At 39.9% G+C, this 13,202-nt stretch overlaps 1 long non-coding RNA gene across 1 annotated transcript; it reads left to right on the top strand.

Annotated features, from left to right (window-relative positions):
• The first annotated feature begins 2,747 nt into the window (after window positions 1–2,747).
• On the top strand, window positions 2,748–3,244 carry LOC128226468 (uncharacterized). Its single transcript, XR_008259682.1, has 2 exons — window positions 2,748–2,798; window positions 3,036–3,244. It is a non-coding gene; the product is annotated as an uncharacterized LOC128226468 (long non-coding RNA).
• Window positions 3,245–13,202: the final 9,958 nt, after the last annotated feature.

Raw genomic sequence — 13,202 nt, 5'->3', positions numbered from 1 at the left:
AAGAACAAATCAGTATCTTTATAAGATCTTAAATATGTAATATGTTGTAATACTAAGAGTACAAATAGGTTTGATCGAAGAGATAATGCTTGAATGTATGATGTTCTAAGAACGGTTTCCTAATATATATTGCTATGACTAATTATTTAGTAAACATCCCCACGTGGTAAGTATTTCCGCGGGATGACACGCGTTAATTGAACAGTGGTAATTGGCACGTTCGCACGTTCCCTTCTGGCGCCAATTAGGGCTCAGACCGGTAGATAAAGTCACCTCAAAGTTGCCGTCAATATCTCTAGCCAAGAGGAAGCTTCTTCGACTGAGGTCCGCCATCTTGAGACACGAGCTTCCCGTTAAATCGAAGCTGCAGAAGACATTCCACGATAACTTGGACCGTGATGTCCAAAAGACGTACAATAAGAACATCAGTGTTACACGTATTCCCCCTAGTGGTGTGAGTGGTAAACTGGACATAATGAAGCGGTTCATCCGAGATACAGAGATATTCCACGCCGCCGACGTAGAAGACATGACCATAGACCTTCCGGCCAGGACATGTGGTGATGGTATCGACTTCAGTGAACTACCGCCTAGGACACGCAGTGATGGTATGGACAGTAATTGCGGGGACGAGCTCTGGGATGCTACGTGTGTTGGAAGTTGTGACATGGACGCTGCCTTCCTATCCGAGGAAAGCAGTTTCTCTGACATCGGCGAGCTCAACCAGGGCGTCCTCCATGATAACGAATTGACGTCTGACTCTGAGAGTGGATTCAGTGACTGCAGCAGCGCGAGTATCTTGGAACGTAACGTGTATGATGGATGTGACGTCAGCAGTGGCATGTTGACGCATATGAGGACTATATTCAGTGACGGCGATCTTGCTGCGTGCGCGGATGACGCTGCGCTTGAGAGTTTTATGAATACCTTGATCGAGACAGGAAGTATGAGTGACGAGGGCCTTGGCTCGATGGGAAGTGATGCGCTTGTTTGACAATGCCATTGTTCTTGTTAAATGTTGCTATATTTATTCATAATGACGTTATTTGTTTACCATTTATGTCATTTTGTTTTAATAATGTGCTATTAAAATGTTATTCAATATAGATGTTGAGTGGTTATTAGCACGATACGATACGATTATAAGTATCTTCCATGGCTGAGAGTGTAAGATAGGTTCATCCCGACCCGAGCGCATGGTGTTTTGCGGAAACGAGGTTTACCGAGTTTCCGCAAAACACCCTGCGCGAGGGTCGGGATGAACCTATCTTACACAAGCGGCTATGGTAACTGCTTTTTCTCCCACCTCTGTTGAACAAAATTGTGTAAATATGTATTTTTTGCTGGAACTCTTTTGTGCGTAGTAAAAGTAAATGCGTATGGATATTTGATAATTCGTGATTGTCATGGATATGCTCGCAGTGATTCGATTCAGGTTATGTTACTAGTCAAATCGGCCCTTAAATAGTTCGGAGTAGAGTGGCGCATTATTTCTTGAAATATGCTTGAAAACTTTTTTGTGGTGACATTTGAAGCGAGAAATAGTTAATTAGCATTCTAAATATTGCCACAAGACAAGGTTTCTATGATACTACAGACGACTGTCTTCAACAAGGGAGGTAATTACAATGTGGCGACAATTAAAAAGGAGTTCCATACGGGCATTTTATCTTCGCCCGTGGGCAAGATAAGAATTTCTAGGTTACACACCACCATTGTTATTCCCTATATAATTCAATGTAAAATTATAAGTTTTAGACAACATTTAAAGGCATTTAGAGCGAATGCAGCTATGATAACCACATATATTCTTAAAGTACAAGCTTTAAATTACCTTTTAAGCCAATAAAAAAGGGGGTCAAGTTATTCCTAAGAAAAATCACTCCACTTGAAAAACAAACTCCAAAAATTGCACCGTCCGCCATGACAGTTCTTCCAAAATGACCTTTCAACTATAGGGCAGCGGTTTATGCTTTAATCTCTACTCTAAATGATAAATCAAGCAAGAATATATACTTAAGGTATAAAAGTTTCAGGAATAATGAAATTTTTAATTTACAGTGTATTGAGCATGTGAAAACATGTCTGTCAATCATAAGAACATTTTTTTTTATTGAGAATTTTCCACACAACGGAAGTACATATGACGTAATGGTGACGTCATTCCTTCTAGCATGGTTAAATTATTGGATCTACTTATCTGAGGTGGGAGAAAAGTTTATTGCGTAAAACATTATACAATGTTCATAGCATATAACATACAATACAATGAATGGAGAAAGTACAGAAATACATTTTTTTGGAGCAATTCAACATGAATGTTTGTAGGAATAATTTATTAAACGATTAATCGATCGAGTTGTATCCCCTTTGATTGAAAATTGATGGTTCTTGGTTATTGTTCAATCCCCATGTCACTTACCGACAACGTTTGTAGTCACAATGCCGAGGTCAAACAAATCGTCAGACAAATCACTCCAGTAACACAAGAGTAATTTCTCCTTTAAATAAAAGTAAAGTTGGTCTATTGTTGGTCTATACTGGGTTTTATTCTTCCTTTTCATTGTGGTACATCTTATTTGGGAGTAAGAGTGCATCTTTAATATTTCTAAAAGTTATTACAATGTTTACAGGCGCTGATGCGCCCGGGTCGTTTTGATCGAGTGCTGTACGTTCCCCTGCCAGACCTGGCCACACGTCATCAGATCTTCATGATCCACTTGCGTAAGATGCAAGTGGGGGAGGCAGTTACTCCGGAGACACTTGCAGAACGAACACAGGGATACTCTGGCGCAGAGGTGAGGTATTTAGAGATGTACAAATCCCCCCAGCCCCCCCCCCTCCCCCGCACACAATTTTTGGAAGAACATATTCTGCTATAAGATATCTAACTTTTCTTGCCATTTTCGATTATTATGAACCATATAATGATACATGTATATGCTAAAATACGATACTCAACTTAATATATATTTGTCATAAACAGGTACCATTGATTTAAATGCTTCTATACATGTTTGTCTGTTTGTCTACAGATTGCGTCTGTGTGCCATGAGGCGGCCATGTTCGCACTACAGGAGGATATCGGGAGCCAGTCAGTGGAGGAACGCCATTTCCTGTCTGCACTGGAAACCGTCACTCCTAGGATTGGCCAGGATACGATCAAGTTCTATGAGGAATACCAACAAAAATCTGGATTGCATTCTGTATGATTGTCTTTTTAGAATAAAATAATTCCAGATTATTATCTGGTTGTATTGTTGATGTTGTTTTCTACAGATTGGTGTGAGCATTTAGTTTCCACTCCAAGCTGCTTTGGATTCAGGCCGGCTCTATATTAAACAAGTTACAAACTGGTCACAAAAGTCCATTAAGTTGATGTGACTTATGTACCTGTCAAATATATATGAGGGGTGATCAAGAATTACGTGGACTTCTTACATATTTAACTATATTGGGCGTTCAAATCATTTAAAGATTAATGAATATCTTATTCAAGTGTTCGGCATAAACGATTTGAAGTTTAGGTCTGTAAATTAAATGAGCATTGAAAAATGACGGGTTGTCGGCAAGTTCCATGGTGATTAAACAATACCAAATACCTAACTATAGTTTCACGTAAAGGGATCATAACTCGATCGATTTATCTGACTTAGACATTATGCATTCACATATACTGTCACCCAGTTTCATGACGATCGGCTAATAACTATAATTTATCATAAGGTGTTTTTTGACGCCGACAAGGGTTATGCATTATATGTCTCCTGAACATATAACACACTGCAGGATTTTTCTTGTTTAAATAACCACGCAACATCTCTAAGCAGTAACATTTTAATAGCACATAATTAAAACAGAATGGCATAAATGGTGAGCAAGTTTACGTCATTATAAATAGATATACAGTAGCAACATTTATCAAAACAGTGGCATTATCAAACAAGCACATCACTTCCCATGGAGCCCAGGCCCTCGTCACTCAGACTTCCTGTCTCGATCAGGGTGTTCATGAAACTCTCAAGCGCAGCGTCGTCCGCGCAAGCAGCAAGGGCGCCATGACTAAACATGGCCCTCAGCCGCGTCAAGAAGCCGCTGCTGACGTCACCTCCGTCGTATACGTTACGTTCCAAGTCACACACGCTACTGCAATCGCTAAATGCACTCTCTGAGTCTGACATCAATTTGTCGTTGGGGAGAACGCACTGGTTGAGCTCGCTGGTGTCAGACGAGCTACATTCCTCGGATAGGAAGGCGGCATCCATGTCAAAACGTACAACACACGTAGCATCCCAGAGCTCATCCCCGCTACCACTGTCCATACCATCACCACATGTTCTGACCGGAAGGTCTATGGTCATGTCTTCTACGTCGGCGGCGTGGAATATCTCTGTATCTCGGATGAACCGCTTCATAATGTCCAGTTTACCACTCACACCACTAGGGGTAACACGTGTAACACTGATGTTCTTAGTGTACGTCTTCTGGACATCACGGTCCAAGTTATCGTGGATTGTCGTCTGCAGCTTCTTGTTGGAGGGAAGCTCATGTTTCCAGATGGCAGACCTAAGTCGCTGAAGCTTCTTCTTGGCGTGTGATATTGACGCCACCTTGGAGGTGATTTTGTCTCTAGGTCTAATAGTTAGCGTGTAGCTTCCGGCGTGAGCGCCCCAGGACCGCACCAGCTTCAGGACCTTCGTATCAGACGACAGCACGCGCTCTACACCTCGGCTTGCTTCGAACACGGCGTATTGGTCCTGTCCGGCACCGTTGACCATGTTGATGACGTCACGGCACGTTGTCGCCTTGGTAACGGAGACCGTTTCAACAGCACCGCCAATCTCAACCTCGACATCTGTGAGCTGCATCTGGAATAAAAGAGATTTAAATATTTATACACCGGCGCAATGTATATATTTATGTGAATACCTATAATTGAATAGTTCCGAAATAATAATACTATGACGTTGTAGTTGAATTTGTGTATTGTTTGTAATTGGCCTTTTTATCGCTTTATAACAAAACAACACGGACGCATAAGTAACTTCAGCTAGATCCTAGAAAAGTAGAAGCGAGTACATCATTTAAAGAAAGTTATTACAATTATATAACAAAGATGATAACAAATGACATGAAATATTAACGTACCTTTATTTCAGGGTATTATTAGCACCGTTACATGAAAAGAACAAAACAGTATCTTTATAAGATCTTAAATATGAAATATGTTGTAATACTAAGAGTACAAATAGGTTTGATCGAAGAGATAATGCTTGAATGTATGATGTTCTAAGAACGGTTTCCTGATATATATTGCTATGACTAATTATTTAGTAAACATCCCCACGTGGTAAGTATTTCCGCGGGATGACACGCGTTAATTGAACAGTGGTAATTGGCACGTTCCCTTCTGGCGCCAATTAGCGATCAGTTAAAACCAGGAAGACTCGTGCCGCGTACAGACGGACGACAATTAGAAGACAATACCATAAGTGTGAAAATGCTGTTCCAATGATTGCTTATAAACTTATTGAAAGAATCTCTGATAATTGAACGTTTTAAAAGCTTTGTTTTTAAAATCATGCTCTCAAACAGACGAAAATTAGTACCCTTAGTAATGATATGTATTTGGAACAAAATTAAAAAATGGCTTCGAGATAGATTGTTCGAACTTTCTTTTAAAATTATTAATGCATTTTGAAACTTTTACAAATAAGTTTAACGTGGTTTCTCATTCTCTAATAACACATCTCAATATAAAAGTGTTTGTTTCAACATTATCCTGAGTTCCCAGTAAAGACTTTTCATAGTATTAAGTTCAGTCCTTTGCTTTAATCCAAAAGTGCTACAGTGACCTTGAACTGAGAATGCTGAAAGGGCAAGTCATCTTTAAAAACGGCAAACATATGACTCCCTGGCCTTGACCTAAATCTTAAACTTTGACCTTGATCGCGTTTATGATGAATCGCCTTAGTAACACCTGAATTGATGAATACTGTTGAAAGCAGTTATGTAACAAGCGCATAAGGAGAAGTTTCTTGGGATTGAATTTAGGTTCTGTGGCGGCAAAGTCACTGTTTAACAAATTGAAAAACTTTTTCCCTCAATAACATGAGGCGAAACGTTTAGTATTGAAACTTGGCTCGAGCAAGCGTATGTGGTTATGTGCCTTAGGGTGCACTTAAGGTAAGCGGGTTTAAGATCACTGTTACTAAAAATCGAAAAACTTTTTTTTTCTTCTCAATACTTTTTGCAAAAAGTGACGTATAGTGAGTACAGTCACTCATATACAATTATAGAGTGGTACACTTACAGGTTACCTTTTAAAGGGACTCACTCACATATTTTATTATTTCTGAACGTCGAGTTATTTTACTTACATTTATGAACAAACAGCAACCGAAAAATATTCAGCTAAAGCAGATGTTAGTAAATACAAGCCTAAAGGAACTGTAAACTTATTTGTTTGGACTGTTTTATGATTGAAGACTCTACCTGATTTAATGTGTAAATGACTATATATAGCCTAGTATAGTACTGCGCATGAACTGTGTGAAGCGCATACGAATATTGAACAATACTTTTTCCGCTTTACAAATGTGTTTGTATTTTTTACAAGAGGTACTAATATTCGTCTGTTTGAGACAAACACAATTTATAAATCAAAACGTTCAATAATCAGTGAATTAGTCAGTAAGTTAATGAGCAATCATTTAAACCAGCACTCATCACACTTAGGGATCGGCTAATTTTCGACTGTCTGTACGCGACACGAGTCTTCCTGGCTTTAATTGATCCCTAATTGGCGCCAGAAGGGAACGTGCGAACGTGCCAATTACCACTGTTCAATTAACGCGTGTCATCCCGCGGAAATACTTACCACGTGGGGATGATTACTTAATTTAGTCATAGCAATATATATTAGGAAACCGTTCTTGAAACATCATACATTCAAGCATTATCTCTTCGATCAAACATAGTCGTACTCTTAGTATTACAACATATTACATATTTAAGATCTTATAAAGATACTGTTTCTATTTTTAGCAACGGTGCCAATAATTCTCTGAAATAAAGGTACGTTGACATTTCATGTGATTTTTGATCATCATGATTATGCAATTATAATCACTGCCTTCAACAAATGTTTTCTATGCTTTAAGCTGAAGTTACTGATTACCCCATGTAATTTCGGAATAAAGCGATAACGAGGTAATAACAAACAATAAAAATTGTTACTATAACGTCTGGTTATTCTGACAGGATTACTAAAAATGATAGTGGCATACACATATCTACTTGTTAATGCACCGGTATACAAGCTGTCTCCTTTTTCTTTCAGATGCAGCTCACAGATGTCGAGGTTGAGATTGGCGCGTTCGTTGTAACGGTCTCCGTTACCAAGGCGATCACGTGTCGTGACGTCATCAACATGACCACCAGTGTTGGAAAGGCCCAGTACGCGTTGTTCGAGTCGAGCCGTGGTGTTGAGCGGGTGATAGCGACTGATACAAGGATCCTGAAGCTGGTCCGGTCCTGGGGGGCTCACGCCGGAAGCTACACACTAAAGATCAGACCGGTAGATAAAGTCACCTCAAAGTTGCCGTCAATATCTCTAGCCAAGAGGAAGCTTCTTCGACTGAGGTCCGCCATCTTGAGACACGAGCTTCCCGTTAAATCGAAGCTGCAGAAGACATTCCACGATAACTTGGACCGTGATGTCCAAAAGACGTACAATAAGAACATCAGTGTTACACGTATTCCCCCTAGTGGTGTGAGTGGTAAACTGGACATAATGAAGCGGTTCATCCGAGATACAGAGATATTCCACGCCGCCGACGTAGAAGACATGACCATAGACCTTCCGGCCAGGACATGTGGTGATGGTATCGACTTCAGTGAACTACCGCCTAGGACACGCGGTGATGGTATGGACAGTAATTGCGGGGACGAGCTCTGGGATGCTACGTGTGTTGGAAGTTGTGACATGGACGCTGCCTTCCTATCCGAGGAAAGCAGTTTCTCTGACATCGGCGAGCTCAACCAGGGCGTCCTCCATGATAACGAATTGACGTCTGACTCTGAGAGTGGATTCAGTGACTGCAGCAGCGCGAGTATCTTGGAACGTAACGTGTATGATGGATGTGACGTCAGCAGTGGCATGTTGACGCATATGAGGACTATATTCAGTGACGGCGATCTTGCTGCGTGCGCGGATGACGCTGCGCTTGAGAGTTTTATGAATACCTTGATCGAGACAGGAAGTATGAGTGACGAGGGCCTTGGCTCGATGGGAAGTGATGCGCTTGTTTGACAATGCCATTGTTCTTGTTAAATGTTGCTATATTTATTCATAATGACGTTATTTGTTTACCATTTATGTCATTTTGTTTTAATAATGTGCTATTAAAATGTTATTCAATATAGATGTTGAGTGGTTATTAGCACGATACGATACGATTATAAGTATCTTCCATGGCTGAGAGTGTAAGATAGGTTCATCCCGACCCGAGCGCATGGTGTTTTGCGGAAACGAGGTTTACCGAGTTTCCGCAAAACACCCTGCGCGAGGGTCGGGATGAACCTATCTTACACAAGCGGCTATGGTAACTGCTTTTTCTCCCACCTCAGTTGAACAAAATTGTGTAAAAATGTATTTTTTGCTGGAACTCTTTTGTGCGTAGTAAAAGTAAATGCGTATGGATATTTGATAATTCGTGATTGTCATGGATATGCTCGCAGTGATTCGATTCAGGTTATGTTACTAGTCAAATCGGTCTTTAAATAGTTCGGAGTAGAGTGGCGCATCATTTCTTGAAATATGCTTGAAAACTTTTTTATGGTGACATTTGAAGCGAGAAATAGTTAATTAGCATTCTAAATATTGCCACAAGACAAGGTTTCTATGATACTACAGCCGACTGTCTTCAACAAGGGAGGTGATTACAATGTGGCGACAATTAAAAAGGAGTTCCATACGGGCATTTTATCTTCGCCCGTGGGCAAGATAAGAATTTCTAGGTTACACACCACCATTGTTATTCCCTATATAATTCAATGCAAAATTATAATTTTTAGACAACATTTAAAGGCATTTAGAGCGAATGCAGGCTATGATAACCACATATATTCTTTAAGTACAAGCTTTAAATTACCTTTTAAGCCAATAAAAAAGGGGGGTCAATTTATTTCTAAGAAAAATCACTCCACTTGAATAACAAACTCTAAAAATTGCACCGTCCGCCATGACAGTTCTTCCAAAATGACCTTTCAACTATAGGGCAGCGGTTTATGCTTTAATCTCTACTCTAAATGATAAATCATGCAAGAATAGATACTTAAGGTATAAAAGTTTCAGGAATAATGAAATTTTTAATTTACAGTGTATTGAGCATGAGAAAACATGTCTTGTCAATCATAAGAACATTTTTTATTGAGAATTTTCCACACAACGGAAGTACATATGACGTAATGGTGACGTCATTCCTTCTAGCATGGTTAAATTATTGGATCTACTTATCTGAGGTGGGAGAAAAGTTTATTGCGTAAAACATTATACAATGTTCATAGCATATAACATACAATACAATGAATGGAGAAAGTACAGAAATACATTTTTTTGGAGCAATTCAACATGAATGTTTGTAGGAATAATTTATTAAACGATTAATCGATCGAGTTGTATCCCCTTTGATTGAAAATTGATGGTTCTTGGTTATTGTTCAATCCCCATGTCACTTACCGACAACGTTTGTAGTCACAATGCCGAGGTCAAACAAATCGTCAGACAAATCACTCCAGTAACACAAGAGTAATTTCTCCTTTAAATAAAAGTAAAGTTGGTCTATTGTTGGTCTATACTGGTTTTTATTCTTCCTTTTCATTGTGGTACATCTTATTTTGGAGTAAGAGTGCATCTTTAATATTTCTAAAAGTTATTACAATGTTTACAGGCGCTGATGCGCCCGGGTCGTTTTGATCGAGTGCTGTACGTTCCCCTGCCAGACCTGGCCACACGTCATCAGATCTTCATGATCCACTTGCGTAAGATGCAAGTGGGGGAGGCAGTTACTCCGGAGACACTTGCAGAACGAACACAGGGATACTCTGGCGCAGAGGTGAGGTATTTAGAGATGTACAAATCCCCCCAGCCCCCCCCCCCCCTCCCCCGCACACAATTTTTGGAAGAACATATTCTGCTATAAGATATCTAACTTTTCTTGCCATTTTCGATTATTATGAACCATATAATGATACATGTATATGCTAAAATACGATACTCAACTTAATATATATTTGTCATAAACAGGTACCATTGATTTTAATGCTTCTATACGTGTTTGTCTGTTTGTCTACAGATTGCGTCTGTGTGCCATGAGGCGGCCATGTTCGCACTACAGGAGGATATCGGGAGCCAGTCAGTGGAGGAACGCCATTTCCTGTCTGCACTGGAAACCGTCACTCCTAGGATTGGCCAGGATACGATCAAGTTCTATGAGGAATACCAACAAAAATCTGGATTGCATTCTGTATGATTGTCTTTTTAGAATAAAATGATTCCAGATTAACATCTGGTTGTATTGTTGATGCTGTTTTCTACAGATTGGTGTGAGCATTTAGTTTCCACTCCAAGCTGCTTTGGATTCAGGCCGGCTCTATATTAAACAAGTTACAAACTGGTCACAACAGTCCATTAATTTGATGTGACTTATGTACCTGTCAAATATATATGAGGGGTGATCAAGAATTACGTGGACTTCTTACATATTTAACTATATTGGGCGTTCAAATCATTTAAAGATTAATGAATATCTTATTCAAGTGTTCGGCATAAACGATTTGAAGTTTAGGTCTGTAAATTAAATGAGCATTGAAAAATGACGGGTTGTCGGCAAGTTCCATGGTGATTGAACAATACCATAGACCTAACTATAGTTTCACGTAAAGGGATCATAACTCGATCGATTTATCTTAGACATTATGCATTCACATATACTGTCACCCAGTTTCATGACGATCGGCTAATAACTATAATTTATCATAAGGTGTTTTTTGACGCCGACAAGGGTCATGCATTATATGTCTCCTGAACATATAACACACTGCAGGATTTTTCTTGTTTAAATAACCACGCAACATCTCTAAGCAGTAACATTTTAATAGCACATAATTAAAACAGACTGACATAAATGGTGAGCAAGTTTACGTCATTATAAATAGATATAGCAACATTTATCAACACAATGGCATTATCAAACCAGCACATCACTTCCCAAGGAGCCCAGGCCCTCGTCACTCTGACTTCCTGTCTCGATCAGGGTGTTCATGAAACTCTCAAGCGCAGCGTCGTCCGCGCACGCAGCAAGGGCGCCATGACTAAACATGGCCCTCAGCCGCGTCAAGAAGCCGCTGCTGACGTCACCTCCGTCGTATACGTTACGTTCCAAGTCACACACGCTACTGCAATCGCTAAATGCACTCTCTGAGTCTGACATCAATTTGTCGTTGGGGAGAACGCACTGGTTGAGCTCACTGGTGTCAGACGAGCTACATTCCTCGGATAGGAAGGCGGCATCCATGTCACAACGTACAACACACGTAGCATCCCAGAGCTCATCCCCGCTACCATTGTCCATACCATCACCACATGTTCTGACCGGAAGGTCTATGGTCATGTCCTCTACGTCGGCGGCTGGGAATATCTCTGTATCTCGGATGAACCGCTTCATAATGTCCAGTTTACCACTCACACCTCTAGGGGGAACACGTGTAACACTGATGTTCTTAGTGTACGTCTTCTGGACATCACGGTCCAAGTTATCGTGGAATGTCGTCTGCAGCTTCTTGTTGGAGGGAAGCTCATGTTTCCAGATGGCAGACCTAAGTCGCTGAAGCTTCTTCTTGGCGTGTGATATTGACGCCACCTTGGAGATGATTTTGTCTCTAGGTCTAATAGTTAGCGTGTAGCTTCCGGCGTGAGCCCCCCAGGACCGCACCAGCTTCAGGACCTTCGTATCAGACGACAGCACGCGCTCTACACCTCGGCTTGCTTCGAACACGGCGTATTGGTCCTGTCCGGCACCGTTGACCATGTTGATGACGTCACGGCACGTTGTCGCCTTGGTAACGGAGACCGTTTCAACAGCACCGCCAATCTCAACCTCGACATCTGTGAGCTGCATCTGGAATAAAAGAGATTTAAATATTTATATACCGGTGCAATGTATATACTTATGTGAATACCTATAATTGAATAGTTCCGAAATAATAATACTATGACGTTGTAGTTGAATTTGTGTATTGTTTGTAATTGGCCTTTTTATCGCTTTATAACAAAACAACACGGATGGATAAGTAACTTCAGCTAGATCCTAGAAAAGTAGAAGCGAGTACATCATTTAAAGAAAGTTATTACAATTATATAACAAAGATGATAACAAATGACATGAAATATTAACGTACCTTTATTTCAGGGTATAATTAGCACCGTTACATGAAAAGAACAAAACAGTATCTTTATAAGATCTTAAATATGTAATATGTTGTAATACTAAGAGTACAAATAGGTTTGATCGAAGAGATAATGCTTGAATGTATGATGTTCTAAGAACGGTTTCCTAATATATATTGCTATGACTAATTATTTAGTAAACATCCCCACGTGGTAAGTATTTCCGCGGGATGACACGCGTTAATTGAACAGTGGTAATTGGCACGTTCCCTTCTGGCGCCAATTAGCGATCAGTTAAAACCAGGAAGACTCGTGCCGCGTACAGACGGACGACAATTAGAAGACAATACCATAAGTGTGAAAATGCTGTTCCAATGATTGCTTATAAACTTATTGAAAACATCTCTGATAATTGAACGTTTTAAAAGATTTGTTTTTAAAATCATGCTCTCAAACAGACGAAAATTAGTACCCTTAGTAATGATATATATTTGGAACAAAGTTAAAAAATGGCTTCGAGATAGATTGTTCGAACTTTCTTTTAAAATTATTAATGCATTTTGAAACTTTTACAAATAAGTTTAACGTGGTTTCTCATTCTCTAATAACACATCTCAATATAAACGTGTTTGTTTCAACATTATCCTGAGTTCCCAGTAAAGACTTTTCTAGTATTAAGTTCAGTCCTTCGCTTTAATCCAAAAGTGCTACAGTGACCTTGAACTGAGAATGCTGAAAGGGCAAGTCATCT

The sequence above is a fragment of the Mya arenaria genome, chromosome 3, assembly GCF_026914265.1.
Source record: "Mya arenaria isolate MELC-2E11 chromosome 3, ASM2691426v1".
Lineage (NCBI taxonomy): Eukaryota > Metazoa > Mollusca > Bivalvia > Myida > Myidae > Mya > Mya arenaria.
The sequence above is the reverse complement of the archived record's forward strand: the minus strand, read 5'-3'. Positions and strand labels throughout refer to the sequence as shown.